General features: G+C 40.3%; 1 long non-coding RNA gene across 2 annotated transcripts in view; it reads right to left on the bottom strand.

The window, feature by feature from the left end:
* Nucleotides 1-300: 300 nt before the first annotated feature.
* LOC112450936 overlaps nucleotides 301-17,367 on the bottom strand; it is a 51,385-nt gene continuing 34,318 nt past the window's right edge. For both annotated transcript variants that reach the window (XR_003039664.2, XR_003039663.2), the window contains exons 5-6: nucleotides 16,398-16,450; nucleotides 301-549 (exon numbers count right to left, since the gene is read on the bottom strand). This is a non-coding gene — a long non-coding RNA (uncharacterized LOC112450936). The remainder of the gene's footprint in view (nucleotides 550-16,397; nucleotides 16,451-17,367) is intronic.

The raw sequence follows: 17,367 nt of genomic DNA, 5'->3' as shown, positions 1-17,367 counted from the left end.
TTATGTTTTCTAAGCTTACTAAGCTGTTGCGGCCATCTTGAATGCAACTGATCCCAAGAATTCATCAGCTGCAGATGTCAAATGATTACTTTTTGGGAGTTTGATTAAAATCCATCCAGTGGTTCAGGACATATTTCGTTAAAACGACAAACTTATCTCCCTCTGACCTTTGGCAGCGGGAGATAATTAAAATAAAAACAGATTGTGTTTTTGGCTTCAAACTTCTGAAGAATCAACAGCAGCGCTCACTGCAACAAGAAGCAAACAACTGCAAAATTCATTTATGCAATGGAAGAAAGATTCATTTAATTGACGAGTTCGTATCGACTTGGACGTGAACCCAAAGTGCTGAGACAGGCTCCTCTGTGTGCTCACCGAGGTCGACCCTGCAGCTGTTTGCATACGGATCCATCTGGCTCGGACAGGTCCAGCAGGCTTACCAGGACTGGACGCCTGGACTTCAGCGTCTTTGTGACCTCAGCAGAATCTCCGCTCCAGCCAGTTCTCATTATTTCTTCAAATGCAAGACGGCCACCACAGCTTATCAACCTTAGCCAACACAAAAATGGCTACAAATCAGTTCATTTAACAGATACTGATTAAGTTTAGTCAAACGTCATCTGCAACACGTGCTTTGAGCGCCTCCAATCCTTTTTAACAAATATTCACATACAGTTGTCCTAAAAAATATGAAAAAACAGGGATTAAAATGTGATGGTTGGAAGCAATTTAATTAACTCCAGCTTGTATTATCTGCATGTATTCACTAACTGAAAAATAAAGGTTGATAGAGCAATGTTTACTTCCTGCTCTGGTCTTCAGGGGCTCTGGTCTCAGTCCCTCATTTGGTTTTAGGCATTGGAGGGTAAAAAAGGGTCACAAAATGGTTGGCAAAAAGAAAATGAACGTTATTAATTTAATTCGCTTGGTTGTTCTGTGAAGACTGACGACTAATTCTGTAATTGAGCAGAGTTTATAATTAACGAGGCTGAATTAAAAGAAAGAAAAAGGTTGATCATCTCACATTGATCCTTCAGAAGATGGAAACTGGGGCAACCTTTTGTTCCCAACTCGGCCATTTTCTATCAGTGGTTATTAAAAGGTGAAATGAAAAGTGTTTGGAAGCTAAAGTAAATCAAAAGAAAGTCATTAGGTGCTTGTTTTCAGAGTCTCGCATTAAAAAAAATTACACTAATTTAAAATTAATAAAAGATCGAAAAAGTGATTGAAGTTTCTTCAGCATTTTCTGTGATCAATCAGGAGGGTGACGTATCGAGAACCAAACAGGGAAGCAAACAAATACAGACAGTGTTGGGGTGAAATGGTTCAGTTTGTTGTAATTAATTGTGAAAATCGACCCAAAACTCCAACAGCTGAGTCGTTCTTCAGCTTCCTGAAGGTTGGATGGATGTGGTTAGTTTACTTCCTGGTGAAACCCGCACAGCAGTTAACGTTCTGAAGAGGACCACCTGAAATACAAACCTTCGACAGAAGAACCACTTCCTGTCGGACCGGCACCGGCCGCCTCCCGCTGTCCGGATGGGAAACTCCTCGCAGACTGAGTGACATCACTGTGAAGTTTGGGAGTTCCTGACAGCATCACTCCAGACCAACAAAAACATGTTTTCAAAGCTGTCCTCTTGCTTCTTCTGCTTCCATTTCCCCTGATAAACACGGCGACAGTGACCTCCTCAGCGTCCTGCAGCGGTCTGCCACAGCTGGCCCCGCCTCCTTCTACGCCACCAACCGAGGTGGTAACTCCGCCCACACAATCAGCCCACTGAAACTCTAAAAACAAGTCCTTAACGTTTGAAATCACAGAAATGGACCACTGGATGGTTTTATGATGGCGTTGAACTAAAAGAAAATCATGAAAACTCGTTATTTTTATATTTTATTTAATTTCCCCTTTAAAGTCAGAGGAGTGAGAGCTGAAAGCCGTGGTGGTCTGTCAAACACAGCGAAGTCATACGAGCAGGGAAGAAAGAGTGTGAAAGTACGGGAGGTTTAAACATGGAGGGGGACTGGAGCTGAATAAAGAGGAGCTTCAGAGGTCAGAGAGGTCACCGAGTGGAAAACTTCAGGATGGAAGAGAACAGACTGCAGATTAGATTGCCTGGATCCAGCTGCTTTCACTTTATTCTTTAACTACGGTTCAGTTGTGAGGGGTTTCCATACATTTATTCAGATCTGATTCAAACAGCCAGGATTGGACCTAAATTCATTATCAGCTGCAGTTTAAAGGAAACAGGAGGTTCCTAATGGCCTTTTTCTGTCACGTGACACAAGCTAGAAGAACAAACAAACGTTGTATGAATATTTACCGTCAACGGCAGAGATAGGAGAAACAACTACAGCAACTTCAACCTTTTATAAATTAAACGTTTAGGCGATGAGGGCTGATAAAGAATAAGAAAGGAAAACTTTTCAAACTTATTACAAAAGAATCTACAGAATCTGGTCTTTAATATTGAATTAAATGAATATTTTCTCTTATTGTTCACTGATAGTTTCAGGATATTATGAACAATTAAAACAGCAGGAAAGCAGAGTTTTTAATAAAGTCTTAAATACAATATTTAAATACAAAACTGTAAAAACTTTATTGATTTGCATCCCGTAACAGCAAAGAGGAATACGTTCTTGTGATGTTTGGAGATGAAAACAGTTGTCTGTTCAAACCCAAGAGTTTTAACTTCAGTGCAGAAACGGTTTTCAGCAGAGTTTACATCCAGTTTGTTCTCTTTGGTTAGTTTTAGGAATAAACTGTTTGTTAGGACTGAGAACTTTCTGATCTTTATCCCAACTTTCTGTTTTCTTTGGTTAGGTTTAGGAACTGAATGGCTGTTTGTTCCGGTTTTCAGGTTTAGAAATGTAGTATAACTATTAAAATGCCTTGGTTTTTATCAACGTTTGTTTAGTTTCTTATCTTTTTTATTAGGTTTAGGACACGCAGAGTAGTTCATTAGATCTATGAAAACAATTTAGAGTAAAAAAATCCAAATCTTCCCTGTTTTTTTTTCTTTAACTGGTTGTAAAGTTACAAATACAACACATCAGCTGTACGTTTAAAAAAAACAAGAGTTTTTATCTTTAGATGTTTTAAGTTTTCCTGTTGTGTCAGTTTCTTTTCTTTAATGCTTTATTTATTTCGTTTAAAGGTTTTTAAGTCCTACATGTTAAAATTTCTCATTAAATTTAGTAAAAATGCTGCTGATCACCTAATTTGTGTGTTATATTTAGGTTACAAATCCTCAGCAGAAATGTCACAGTTTGATAATGAAAACAGCAAACAAGGATTAGGAGGTTGATGCTCCATTTTTATTTATTTTTTTTTACCCCCCCCCCCCACCTTTGTGCTCCAGGTCTGCAGCCATCACAGATCCAACCCTAAGAGCTTCGATTTGCACAGCGTTACTCACTCGTGAAAAATGTAAATCCCCGAGGAAAAGCTCTTGAACAAAACCTAAAAATATGTTTTCAGCGCTGATGTGCTGAAAGGGTCACGGTGGAGCCTGAGTTGGTGTTAAAGCACTGAACCAGCTCCCGGCATGTTGGGGAGAACTGAAGCGGCCGCCGCAGACAGGCAGACACCAACACCGCTGCCGAGGTTAATATTAATGTTCCGAGTCCCACTTCTCTCTCTTTTTTCCTCTGCACAAGAAAAACAAAAAGTCAAGGCCGCATTTCTGACGACATCATCAATTTCCTCTCCGAGCTGATATTGTTTTATCAAGACTAGCCTGTCCAGATGGCTGAAGGAGAAGCGGAGTTAATCTGTTGTGATCTGAGCTGGCTTGTCTTTTTAATGCAGGTTAAAGTCAAACAACACGCGTGCGACATGACTCGCCCGTCCGTCCCGATTTGTTCTGCACAGAAGCTCGCAGCAGAACGCCCTCTCTGATCCGCAGCACTGTCTTAATTTATCAAGCGCGGGAGGTTGTCTGTGTTCGCGCCGACATAACGTTTGCGTTTGAATCCCGGCGCTGCGTGCGCATTGCTTTCTGAACCGTTTGACAAATGGCCGTCCTCCAGTCGCGCTGCATGCAAGGTGTCACCCCCGTCTGCGCCAGACGCTCAATGTGACTCAGACTTTGGAAAGAAAAGACGGGGAGGATGGTATGACATCCATACCTGTGTATTTCTGTACATATATGCCTCCGAAAAGCAATAAAATTAGAAAAACCTCTCTCCGTCTGAAGTAAATGTCAGAGCAAGATAAAATACACATCTCCCCACGAGCTTTTTATTGCATATCTTTATTTTGCATTTCCTACGAGAAACTTTCCCTGTGCAGCAGCTGTGTGCAGATAATATGTCAGCATGATTAACTTCATGCCTGCCTTTCGAAACACAACACTAAGCAGGTTTCAGATGGGCTTTGTGTGTTTGTCTGAAAGACTCAGAATAAAAGGTGCATGTTTTCCTGGACTTAAACATTTTCTTTGGAAAAGCTTTTGTTTTGGCATCTCTTAATCTCCTCAGATGTAATATTAAACCGTGAAATTTTGAAATGTTATGAGTCGAATGAGACTCATTCGGCATTTTGTTTACCTTTCCCTCAAATTCAAGGGCATGTGTCAAAAGTAATAAAGCAGCGCAGTATTACTTGGAAACTGAGTATGTTTAGCTGTTCCAGAATCAATAAAAAACGGGGTTTATAATAATTTAGAGCTCTATAGTTTTGGCTTGATGACAGATTTGTGCATAAAACCCGGCCTCGTTTTTTTTAGTGTTACACACTTGGTATGTGGGATTGTCTAGGATTCTTCAATAAACGGGAACATAATGAAATTGGATCACAAACTGCTGATTTAGAAATCAACTTGATCCCGGTAACACAGAAAGAGAAAGTCATAAAATCTGCGGCCAAAAATAAAATTACAATAAATGGATAAAAAGGTGGAAATGCAGCTACTGCTCAAAGTTAAATAACCATTTAGTCTTAATTTAATCTCATTTGGGTTTCCATGATAACTGTATACACGTGCCTCATTCCCTGACAGCACTCCTAATAAGACACGCAGACAGGAATGCAGACTAGAAACCAAGCCTCAGACAAAAACAGTCGCTGCGCAAAAACTATAAACCAAACCGGAGGAAATGCAAACAATCGGTGGCCAAAACATCTGGTCGTCACACGCAAGTTCATCCATTTCTACAGGGGTTTATGTGGGTTTTATGACCTTTTAAAAAGACTTTTCCACTTGAAGAGTAAATTCTGAGCTCCGGTGCAATGGAAGTCAATGAGAGTTTGGATGCACAGTGGAGGGGATTTAATAAAAACCCAGAAGTCCAACAACAGTGGGAGACACAATGGGTGAAACTACTAAATGTCTTCTTTTTGATGCATAAACTATAAGAAGTGTAAAAACAGAGAAACGCAAACTTTGCAAAAACCCAACTCCAACTTTGTGACCCGTTTAAACCTGAAATGATGTTTCTACTGTTAGAGCTCCAAAGAGGGCTGGGTTTTCTCACATTTTTCAACAAAATCCTACTGCTCCATGTGAGGAAAATTCACAGTTCTTTTGCTCATATCCGTCTCATACATTGTTCTGCCAACAATTCTTAAAGGATCCTTGGAGATGGAGGGTAAAACTCAATCTTTAATGCCACTTGAACATGGACCGTGGTATTTTGGGTGTAAATGGCTGCAAGAACTGCAGGGGAAGGACAATTTGAGTCAAAATAGGCTATAATTATATAGAGCAGGAGCACTATTAAGAATAGGATTTATATTTTCATTCTTTGAGGTTGGCTTGCCACATTGGTGTCAGAGGTGGGATGGGCTGTCTTTGAGAGTTTGACAGTCTTTCCACAGTAAACTTAATGAACCAGTGGTGTCCAGTCGTGGTCTTGGAGGGCCACTATCCTGCATGTTTTAGATGTTTCTCCACTTTGACACACCCGATTTTAACAAATAAGTCGTTAACAGGCTTCTGCAGAACATTAAGACATGCTGAAGACCCGAGAAACATCTAAAACATGCAGGGTAGAGGTCCTCCAGGACCAGGACTGGGCACCACTGGAATAGAAAGTATAAGGCACAACTTTCCATTTATGAATGGTGAGAAAAGCAAGCAAGGTGGAAAAGCTAAACCCAGCAGTTCCTGCCAAACAAAAAGATACCGGGCTCTCCACTTTCCTTCAACTGCTGTAACAGAGGCCATTAAACACAGAACCACTCCTAGTGGGCGTTAGCAGAAGAGCAGCCACTTGCTTCTGAGCCATTTTACATCAAAGGACTGCAAGCAACAGTCACAGCGCCACGTTACAAACCAGAAAACCTTCACAGATACAAGCTCAACTCTAAACTTAACACCTGAACAGCTCTCTGCTCCCCCCTTGGTAGTAATGACTGAGATGGAAAGCTGCCATTTTGGCCAAATTGAAGACCCAAAGGCCACTGACCAAACATTAGAATGAGCCCAACAAAGTGTCTTATTGTAAAAGTGTGTAAACTGCTGTAGGGATCAAAGCCAGGCGAGGACACTGGGAAGCACAATAAATTTTACTTAGTTTGACACAACTTCTCTCCCTTTTCTCATCAAAATACGGAGTCATAATAAAACCTGAAATCCACTCCCTTCCCTCATTTCCCCCTTGTATCTTTTTCAAGTTCAGAAGGGAGTTAATTATATTTGGATATTATACCAAGAGTGTCTCATATCCTGTGTCCCACTCTCTGGTTTGGTTTACTGTAGACAGTTCTGAGCCAGTCACCATCAAAATATCCAACATGTTTCCTTTTCACATGATTTCTTCCTTTTCGGCCTTTTCGGAGTCGAAGAGATTTCTTCTCTTCGACTCCGTCTCCACTGGGTGTCCATCTTACCCTTTACTTTCCTCTGGGCGTAATTCCTAAGGACAGCAATTTAACTCTTGCTCAGCGTTCTAGACCCAATGCACCAATCTCCTGGTTTTTATGGCTTTCATGGGGGATCAGGCCAAGTGTGCCGACTAAGCCCCTGAAAGGAATTTTCTCGGTCAGGAGTTTAGATCTCTTCTGCAGATTCTTTCATGCTTTCTGTTTGCGTATTTAGAAGCACAAAGATACAACGCCAAGCCTTGGACTCCGGGCTCCTCAGATCTTGACGTTGGGTGGATGTCGGATGAATCTTAAATCCTTGGAGAGAAGCAAAGTGGCAATCCCTGCCAATGAGTTCAGTGTTTCATTAGGCCTCCTCAGCCTTGGCAACTCATTCCAAAGCTTTTATAATCATTTCTGGACCTACAGGCCAACTTAAACCCGTGGTAAGGAAGCCCTACGGCAAGTTTCGGCACGCGTTTATGTTTCTGTCATCTCCAATAAGGTTTATATCCAAGGAGCTATCTCCTGTTGCTCCCTGTTGAACCGTTAAATAGGTGCAGGGGAAAAGACAAACATATTAACATACTTGCTTTGGGACACATGCTCGCCTTGACGTGAACACGCCAACAGATTCTCCCCCCTGGTCATAACTGCGTGCCGAGTTAAAATATCAGCACTGCATCCATCTTTCAGTTTTACGACCTCTGTGGGGTCGGACACCAGATTCCCCCCCCGCCCGCCCGAACAGCCGATGCATCACGTCCTGGACCGCAGCCAATCGGCCTCCCCACTGCTGCACTCCTCTGTCCAACACCGGGCCATAAATGCAGATGACAGAATGATGACAGGCACAGAAAGACACCAAAGGGTCGGAGAGGAGGACTGACTCGGAGGGAGATAATTAGAAAAGAAGAGATGGAGGGGGGAAAAAAACGATGCCAAGAATGTGAACTCGCATGAGGAAGACTTGGAAATATGTTGCAGAGAGAGTTAAGGAGAGAGTGAACTCTGCTATATTTATTCTCCTGCAGCAGAAAGGTCAGAAACCTCCATCATCTCTTCTTCAAAGCTTTATAATCTCAAAGAATTACATTTATTTTCTGTATGGGCATTGTTAGAAAACTTGTATTCCCAAGGTGACAACCGAGATGAAGAACGCCTAATGTGATATGCTTAACGGATAACTCATTATGTTTATCAAGTGAGCTTTCCTTGTACATAACACTTGGTTTCAGTTTTATTAGGCCATTGTTTTTATTCAGCACACTGAAACCAATATTGCTCATTAGGCCCACGTCGTCACAGTAAACGAGACTTAATCAAGTTGTCCTCGTTGTTTATTGAACTCGAGCACAGACAAACACTGCCTCGCACACGGTTTTGTTTTTCTATTCTTAACAAAAAAAAGGACCCTAGAAATGAATTTCTACCAGCTTCAAGGAATAATCCAGATTCAATTTTTTTATTAGGAGGTATGACAAAACATTTGAGATCTTCAGCTGTACTCTCCGTGAGTTAAAGGTGAAATGAAATAAAATATCAAAATAACGAGTTCTCGTGATTTTCTTTTAGTTAAACGCCGTCATAAAACCCTCCAGTGGTCCATTTCTCTGATTTCAAACGTTAATGACTTGTTTTTAGAGTTTCTGTGGGCTGATTGTGTGGGCGGAGCTACCACCTCGATTGGTGATGATGAAGAAGGCGGGGCCAACAGTGGCAGACCGCTGAGGAAGTCACTGTCGCCATGTTTATCAGGGGAAATGGAAGCAGAAGAAGCAAGAGGACCAGTTTGAAAACCTGTTTTTGTTGGTCTGGAGTGATGTCACACAGTCTGCGAGGAGTTTCCCAGCCGGACAGCGGGAGGCGGCCAGTGCCGGTCCGACAGGAAGTGGTTCTTCTATTGAAGGTTTATATTTCAGGCGGTCCTCTTCAGAACGTTAACTGCTGTCAGTCTCCAGACTTCAGGTTTCACCAGGAGCTGAACTAACCACATCCATCCAACCTTCTTGTCCTTCAGGAAGCTGAAGAACGACTCAGATGTTGGAGTTTTGGGTCGATTTTCACAATTAATCACAACAAACTGAACCATTTCACCCCAACACTGTCTGTATTTGCCGTTTACTGCCTTCTTCCTGTGTTTGGCTCTCGATACACTCACAGAAAATATCCTAGTTGGGGTTTTTACTATCTCTAATTATTAATTTTAAATTAGTGCGACTTTCTCAAAATGCAAGCACCTTCTATGACTTTCCTTTGGTCGATTTTGGTTTCAAATCACTTTTCATTTGACTTAAATACAGCTGAAAATAAATCTGAAAGCTACTGAATATAAATCCCAAGGAAAACCAGGCAGAGGCTCAGGATCCACTGAATCAATGGGATCCTAAAACAGACCCAAATCATCAGGTTACCTCCGCCTGATAATCCTATTACTCACGCCTGCACACAGTTCTTTTCCTGATGGGTGACTATCATTGAATGCAGCTTCATGTAAAAAAGATGCTGGTGTAGATTCTCAGTCATCCGGGACACGGTAAATCCAAAAACGGGGTTAAAAAACAAAAACTGGACTTCTGTTCGGTAGCTGAAGATGTTGTGCTTCTCACCTGAGGAGGTTTTGACTCAAAAAGCAAAGAGAGTGGAGTTCAAGCTGTTAAAGTTCAAGCTTTTAAAGCTTGAACTCCACACTCCCTTTTTTGTTTTTAACTGACCTACATATACACAACAAATTAGTTTCAAGCAAAACACAGCGAACTTTCGACACTGCATTCTGATTTTTGATGACATTTGTGACATATATTACGTGCAGCCTTTGGACTTCTTTAATTGACGTCAGCCCTGAGGATCAAAGAAAAAAAGTTGCCCAGTTCTGCCATAAAACAAAGCCGAGCTGAGGTCTCCGCCTGCGTCACTCAGGTGTAACATTTGCGGTAGTTGTGCATCCACTTAACCTCAGACAGGAGTTTGTTCCGGGGCTCTGAACCTTCGGAGCACGCATGGCCGGCTCGATCGGTGCCGGCTAACGTGCACCGAGGCACTCGTAGGCACTCATACGCTGACATGCCCTTTCACTCTCTGCATGGAAGTTTAATGCTCGGATGAGTGTGTGGAGATTAAAGGGGTCTCAGACGACACAGAGTCCCTGATGTCCCTGCAGCCCTGCTCTCTTTGTAAGGCGAGAGCTTTTCTTTCATTATTATTTTTCATGAGGGTTCACTTCAGCCATTTTCCTTGTTTTCATGTACTGAAACATTTGAATAAGACGGGGGATGGCAGTGAAACCATGGATAAAACAGTGTTGGTTAGGATCAATCCAATATGGATCGTCCAAATCAGAAATCTACAATCGAATATAAGTGACTTCTGCAAGAATACGGATAAACCGCTGAGTACCAGCCAGACAGAAACCTGCATCATTCAAACGTCTCAGTTTCTGCTTTTGTGTCGCAGGAGTTTCGAACATGTTCAAACGATTTGCTTGACAACTTCACTCAATATGAATCACAGTCGTGGGCGTCTGAAACCAGTAATGAACTCTTCAATTAATTTCTGAGAGTCAGGAAGAGCGAGAAACGTAAAACTTTGGGACGGTTTAGTGATTTTATGAAATTAAATTGGGACTAATTGGAAACAAAAAAAAAGAAATCAGGATCGAATTGAGACAAAACTGCAACAACAACAACAAAATATCTGAATGTCATTTGCAGAAATGTTGCACATAAGTGGAAATTTTTTCACCATAAACTTAAAACACCAACTCAGTGAGATATTGACTGAAAATTTGCATTTTTTCCTCAAAATGTATTGTCTCCAACCAGTCACTAGTGAGATAACAGACCTTATCCACAGGACCCTGAAAAAATAAGCAGTTTCTGATCTAATTTTTAGGCTTTAATCAATAACAAAAAGCAGCTTTTAAAGTATTCTGATATCAAAACACGTTCTTCCGTCCAACCTGCTGCTTTACAGGTCTGACTTGTTTAGTGAGATAAGCTGCAGGGAATAATACTCCGCCCAAACAGAAGCAGGCAGTAAACTTGGAGGGATTAGGATGTGTTGAAGGTTTTGATCTGATGCAAATATAATGATGTAGATAAACAAGCCACGAGGGAGCACAAACAAGAGCACCTCGTGTGCCGGTTAAAGACAAAGAGGAGATGTATGGATGCAGTTAGAGAGGACATGGAGGGAGCTGGAGTGAGGACAGGGTTAGATGGAGGAGGATGACTCGAAAAAGACGATGTAATACAGATGTGAATAAAGAAGTAAAACATTAAAGCTCTTTTGTGCATCTTAAAATACCTAATTGTTCACCTGAGAGCAGGATCACTTCGTATTTATTGTTGTATGTGAATTTATTTTAATATTTCCCCAATTTTTATAATGATTGCAGCCAGTTTTGTTGGTTAATTGTGGTTGGTCACAGACAAAAACTCTATAGAGCCTCAAGCAATGACAGTTGATTTAATTAATAAAGATTATGAGTGAATACACAGACATGGAAGATTTGACTCGTTTGAAACTGAGGAAGTCTCTAATGTAGCGTCTTTTTCCCATAAAACATTAATAACACTGGCTAAAACATTCACTTTTGTCTTGCTCCTGGGTTAAATCCATAACTTACTAGTTTTTTTTTATAACTTAACAAAATGGGGGGGAGAAAAAACAAAAACAAAATTTTAAATCCCAAAACTTTGCTTTTGTGGTTTGACAATAAATTTACAAATTCCCCCCTTTTTTTAAATTTAACACCAGTTACTAGTTAATTAAGGAACTTTGCCAAAGTTAGCCTTAAACATTTAGTTTTCAAAAAGTTTAAACAATACAACATAAAATGATTCTTTTAAAAAAGTAAAAAAAATAAAAAATAATCTGTAAGCCACAAAAGCAACATTTAAAAGGAATAATGGGCTTTCTCTGTTTTGCAATAAAAAGAGTCGGGAAATAAAACTCAGTTTTCATGTTTTTCACAAATTAAGTCATAAAAACATCTTTAAAGCTTTTGTAGGCTGCATAAATAAATCTTTTTTCCCCCCAGCGACGACAATTTTTACGTTTTTGTAACTAATCACTGAAAAAAAATACATCAAATAAGTAAATCATACAAGTAAAGCCATATGAAATGCATCAAATAAGAGCCTTCACTGTAAGCTTTTACTTGTATAGATGCTTTTATTGTGGCATTTTTAACTGTTCTTGACCAATTCTCTGTTTCAGAATGATTTAATTAAACTTTCTATGCTCTTAAGTTTATCAGACAGCAAAGATCTTTGGGCTAACTCACTCAAGTGCTGCAAAAAGCTGCATTTATCAGCTTTTTTGAGGTCTAAAAAGCTGCATTTTCCTCTCGCTGAGGTCCGAGCTCAGCTGTGCCTCTGTTCGGTTCGGTCTAAAAAGGGCCGTGACATTTATTTCAATGTCGTGTTGCGTGAGGAGGTTATTTACAGTCACCCCGAGTGGCTGCTTTAACATTTACAGCTTTTTCTACCACCTGGTCCACCCCCCCAAAAATACTCAAACATCTGGCAGGAAGCAGATGCCTGTTGACTTCTGTGCACAAAGTGTGAAACACCTGGAGGGAATGTGAGAAGAATTATGGATTAAAAAGGTTGAAGAGAATAGAGTTAAAGACTGAAGATAAAAGTGAAATGATCGTCACAGCTGTTATTTACTCAAAACGTTGGCTGTTCTCTTCATGCAAACATGGAAGCTGCAACAGGTGATTCAAAACAAAAGATTTTTTTTTTTTTTTTACACAATAGACACATTCAAGCTTTGATTTGTAGCCTGATTGGACCTGATTTGGCCAAGTGTACAAATCTAAATGCACAGAGTCCTGGTTTAGTGAGAGGATGTAACAAAACTCAGATTTCAGAACTTATTTTGTTAAAAATCACATGTAAACAAATGCATTAAAGCAGTAGACCATGACTACATTTTTATCACCTGCTGCAAAAGGCAGTGGATTATCTTTTAGCTCTGCGTGTGTGTGGACTTGTATTTGCTACATTGTGGGGACAATTTTCCTAACATATACTACCTTGTGAGGACCAACTGCTCCTTGTGGGGACCAAAGCCTGGTCCCCACGAGGAGAAATGATGTTTTTGGGTTAGGGGTTAGGTTTAGGACTAAGGTGTGAGTTGAGTTTAGGTTTGGTTTAGGGTTAGCTATGTACTGGTAATGGTCAGGGTTAGGGTGGGGGTGTCAAACCCAGTAACCCATGGAGGCCAAAATTAAAAATCTGGTCCTAGCCAAGGGCCGATCACGATCAATATTTATTAAAAATGACATAAATTAATTGGTTTTAGATGTATTATGTCAAATCATTCATATAGAAATATCAACGACCTTTTCCCAGTTACAGATTATACAGAATTTAGAGCAAACAGACTTTAATGAACACAGACAAATAGATCAAACTTCAAAAAGCTCATCATTAGCTGTCATTTCTTATGCCTCACTCAGCTTTTAAAGGAATTTTTTAACATTAAAACAGATTTTTTTTTAAAAGCCATCAACAAAAACCTGATCATACAGAAATTAAAACTATATATTGTTGGCTTCTAAGTCACTGTCAGAGAAAACTTCACTAATTAGGCTCAGTTTTTTTAAGCAAAATAAGAATCAGAGACTCGATCTGAACCAGACTGGAGGGCCGGATGAAATGTTACAGAGGGCCGGAACTGGCCCGCGGGCCTTGAATTTGACACGTGTGGGTTAGGCTGTAGAAATGTATGGAAGTCAATGGAAAGTCCCTGCAAAGGTAGAGAGACAGACGTGTGTGTGTGTGTGTGTGTGTGTGTGTGTGTGGTTATCAAATATCTCATGAATCACTGGTCAGATTTTAATGAAAGACTCTGGATGTTCGTCTACAACTGATCAACTTTTGGACTGATTTTACAAAGCACAAAAAAAGCCTACAACTCAATCAGATATTGAGCTTAAATTTAGTGTGGTAGTAGCAGAGAGTACCCCTCAAACACAATCCAAGAGCGCCAACAGATCGTGCAACAGCTTGGTTTTTTCACCCAAACCTCTCTGAAGCAGAGAGCACGATTTAAAGACACTTTTAGAAATTAAATCACTGGATGAACCTTTTGGAGTTGACGTGATTCAAGATGGCCGCCACCGCTCATCAACTGTAGCAAACACAAAAACGGCTGCAGATTCTGAGCTGTAGGTTGGCGTGGTGGTACAACGCTAACAGGTTGTACAAAACTTTTGTTTTAAACTGTGCCACGCGATACGGCGGGGGACGCGCTTTTCTACGGTCGTTTCATGTTTTCAGATGAATAAAATGTGATTTTCACATGTGGATTTAAGGGAGAAATGCAGCTAACAAAGTCTGAGTCCTAAACTAAGCAGAAAAATCTGCTTTATTCTCTTCTGAAGCAACGTTCTCATTACTTTCTCTTCCAAAAAAACAAACAAATAGTTGGTTTGGATGCTCAGATTAGGAGAAGCTGCTTCCATCCAACCTACCGACGGGACTGTAACCGTGCCGTCGACATCCAGAAGGAAAAAAGAAACAACAGAAGTAAGAGTTAAAACGCTGACAGCAGCCATTAATCTAATGAGAATCAGAGTGTAGCAGGAGCATCTGGGAGGGAAGAATCTGTACGGATCTTATTGTCTCTGTGACAGCAACAGAAAGCCAAGTGAATTCAAACAGACAAATAAAAATATATATATGTGAGGGGAAAAAAATCAGCACAAAAACAAACGAGGGGTGGCACAAATAAACACCCAGTGATGTTTTGAAGAGCAGCATCTTTTTCAGACTTCAGACCCAAGCTGAAGACATTTGTCAAAATTTTGCTTTAAAAAAATAAAATAAAAAGCTCTATTTTTAAACACGTGTCCCAGATCTCGTCTAATTGCGGAGCGAGTTTAGATTCCTGAAGTCGTCTTCTCGTTTGTTTCCCCACGTTGAGTTTCAGAGGCGAACTAAACGAGGGCCGATCCGCTCAAACGCACGATTTTGGCTCCGGATAAATACGAAACTGTTGTCAGAGCCTGAGATATGACTGGTGATGACCCTCAGAGGGGCACGTAAGGCTCGGAGTTAAAGAAAAGGAAACTACAGAGAAATATGAAGTGAGTGGAGGACAGAACCATCAAACCTGGGCTGAATTAAATCCGCTGCCGTTCGTTTTTGCTGTAAATCAGCACGAAGAAGATAATTTCCTCCAGAGTTTGAGGCGTCACCAGAAACAAGGCAACGCCACCTGGGATTAATCTAAAGTTCTGGTTCATGTGCAGGTTACAGAACCGTTCTGTTCGGCTGCTTTATTTCTGGACCCTCGGTGTTTATTTAACATGTAGACATCCGGGCAGGATTCAGGTGTGGGCCCATCAATGTTACTTTAATGCTTTTAAACTACAACACTGATCATCTGCACATTAACTTCTGCTGTTCTTAGCTTTAATTTAACAACTAAAGAATGGAGCACAGGAAATTAATTACTGCTGCACAAGTGAATCCGACCCGTTTCTCTATTCAATCTCAAAACTAAAAGCCTACATAAAGTTTAAATTCCATTTTTTCACGACTCAAATCATATTTAAGTGTCTTGGCAAAGAGAGAGAAAAGATCCAGAATATCAGAGAGCCAAAGAAATAAAAATAAAAAAAGAAACCGTTTATAAAGCAGCATGGACGCCACGACTGGAGCAAAGGAAAGTGCAACAAACTCAAAAAAAGCAGAGCTAATACCGGATTTTACAAATAAATATATTACTTTGTCTTGAAGAAATTACATCCATCCATGAGTTTTGATGTATGAACGTCAAGATGAAGGTAAAAACGCTGAATAATTACCTAAAACAGCAACACTGGATCAGTTTCCTCCAAAGTTACAGTAAAATTTACAAACAACATTTTGTTTTCTGACAGTTTTTGTTGAAAACACGTCACCGCGTGCCCTTATCCAAAACGCCAAAGCTAACTTTTACCCTTGCGTTTCCAAATAATAACGCCGCTCTTCTTTTCCCCTCCCCCCCACTTTGCTCCAGTGAAGAATTTTAAACGACGGAGGATTTCTAAAAAGCTGATTTTGATAAAGATAAAGGGCGAGTTAACAGCAAACCGAGTGAAGCAAAGGAAAAAAGTAAGACTCAGAGTCTGGGATGAAAATACAGCGAGTAAAAGACAATGGAATAAAAAAAAAAAAAAGGAGTCCTCTCAGGAGAGCGGTGGTTATATCTATGGGTGAATACATAAAATTGGCTGAGCGTGAGAAAGAGGCTCGAAGTGGAAGCAGCACACACTGGGAAGCCGAGACAGACCTCGGGGCTCTCAGAAAGCTCAGAAATCAACGAAGGGTGGATAATCTATACACCAAAACTATTGTGGGAAAAGTGCCTCAGCTCTCAGTGTATTAAAGTGATAGAATAGGCACTTCTCTATGGTCCATTTGTGGGAGGAAGAGGGACTACAGGTGGGCCGGGGAAAACTACACAGATTAAACATGTTACAGCCGAGAGTGATGCAAGCGAGGAAGATTGATCAAACAAAGGGAACGAGAGGAAAACTCTTAAAGGGATAGATCAGAAAAAAAGTTATGAACAATGAACATCTTACCTGTTGTAGACAAAGTGGATTGCTGCCTTTCTCAAAGGATATCCTGACCAGTTCTGTGGAAAAAAAAAATACAAATATTAGCTTATCTTACCAGTTATGGAGAGCTACACTCAGGTTTTACTTTCTCTTTTACTACTTTTAGCTAGCTAAAAAAAAGGTTTCACACACAAGCCATTTATCTCACAAATAATTAGCTAACGAGTCCCACCTGAGTAAATGTAATTCGTATCAATCCCTCCAGGATTTCGCGGGCATTTTTTGTGATTGTTGCGGCTAAAATGCCTGATTTCGCGAGGCAATTTCCTAAAAGTTGCGATTTTTCATGGCATCGATCTGTTCGAAGAGAATGAGAACCAAACATGCACCGGTTACAGGAAGTGCTTTCTGTACATTACACACGAGGTGAAGGAGAGCCATGTTCCACTAAGACTTCATAATGAAAAGCCTTTTGTTGCATCATTAACAAGCTTTACACAATGTCAGATCATTGGGGTCTTTTAATAAAGACCCTAATGACTCTCCGGTGGGAGGGGAGGGACATTAAGCTGCACATGACTCTAGCTTGTCTCATTTAAAGGTCGAAACTTCAACAGGTTTTGAGTCGAGGAAGCGTCTTCAGCTACAGACTTAAAGTCAAGTTGTTTAGTTTTTTTTATTTTATTTTTGGATGGCCATTAGATGACTGATAATCTGCACCAGGAAATTCAACACAACAGCAAACTGACCTCAGAAAACACCAAAATGGCTATAATGCAGCCATCTTTCAATCCCTCCAGGATTTTTTTTTGAGATTGTTGCAGCTAAAATGCCTGATTTCGCGGGGCAATTTCCTAAAAGTTGCAATTTTTTTTTTTTTACTAAAATCAATAAACAACCATTTCTTTTAATAAATAAACCAAAAATACTTCCTAGTTTTGTAAGAATTAACAACAAACATTGACATTCTCAAAAGGTGCTTTATTTGAGAACT

This window comes from Kryptolebias marmoratus, linkage group LG7 (genome assembly GCF_001649575.2).
Source record: "Kryptolebias marmoratus isolate JLee-2015 linkage group LG7, ASM164957v2, whole genome shotgun sequence".
NCBI lineage: Eukaryota > Metazoa > Chordata > Actinopteri > Cyprinodontiformes > Rivulidae > Kryptolebias > Kryptolebias marmoratus.
Note: the sequence above shows the minus strand (reverse complement) of the source record. Positions and strands in the feature narration are given on the sequence as shown.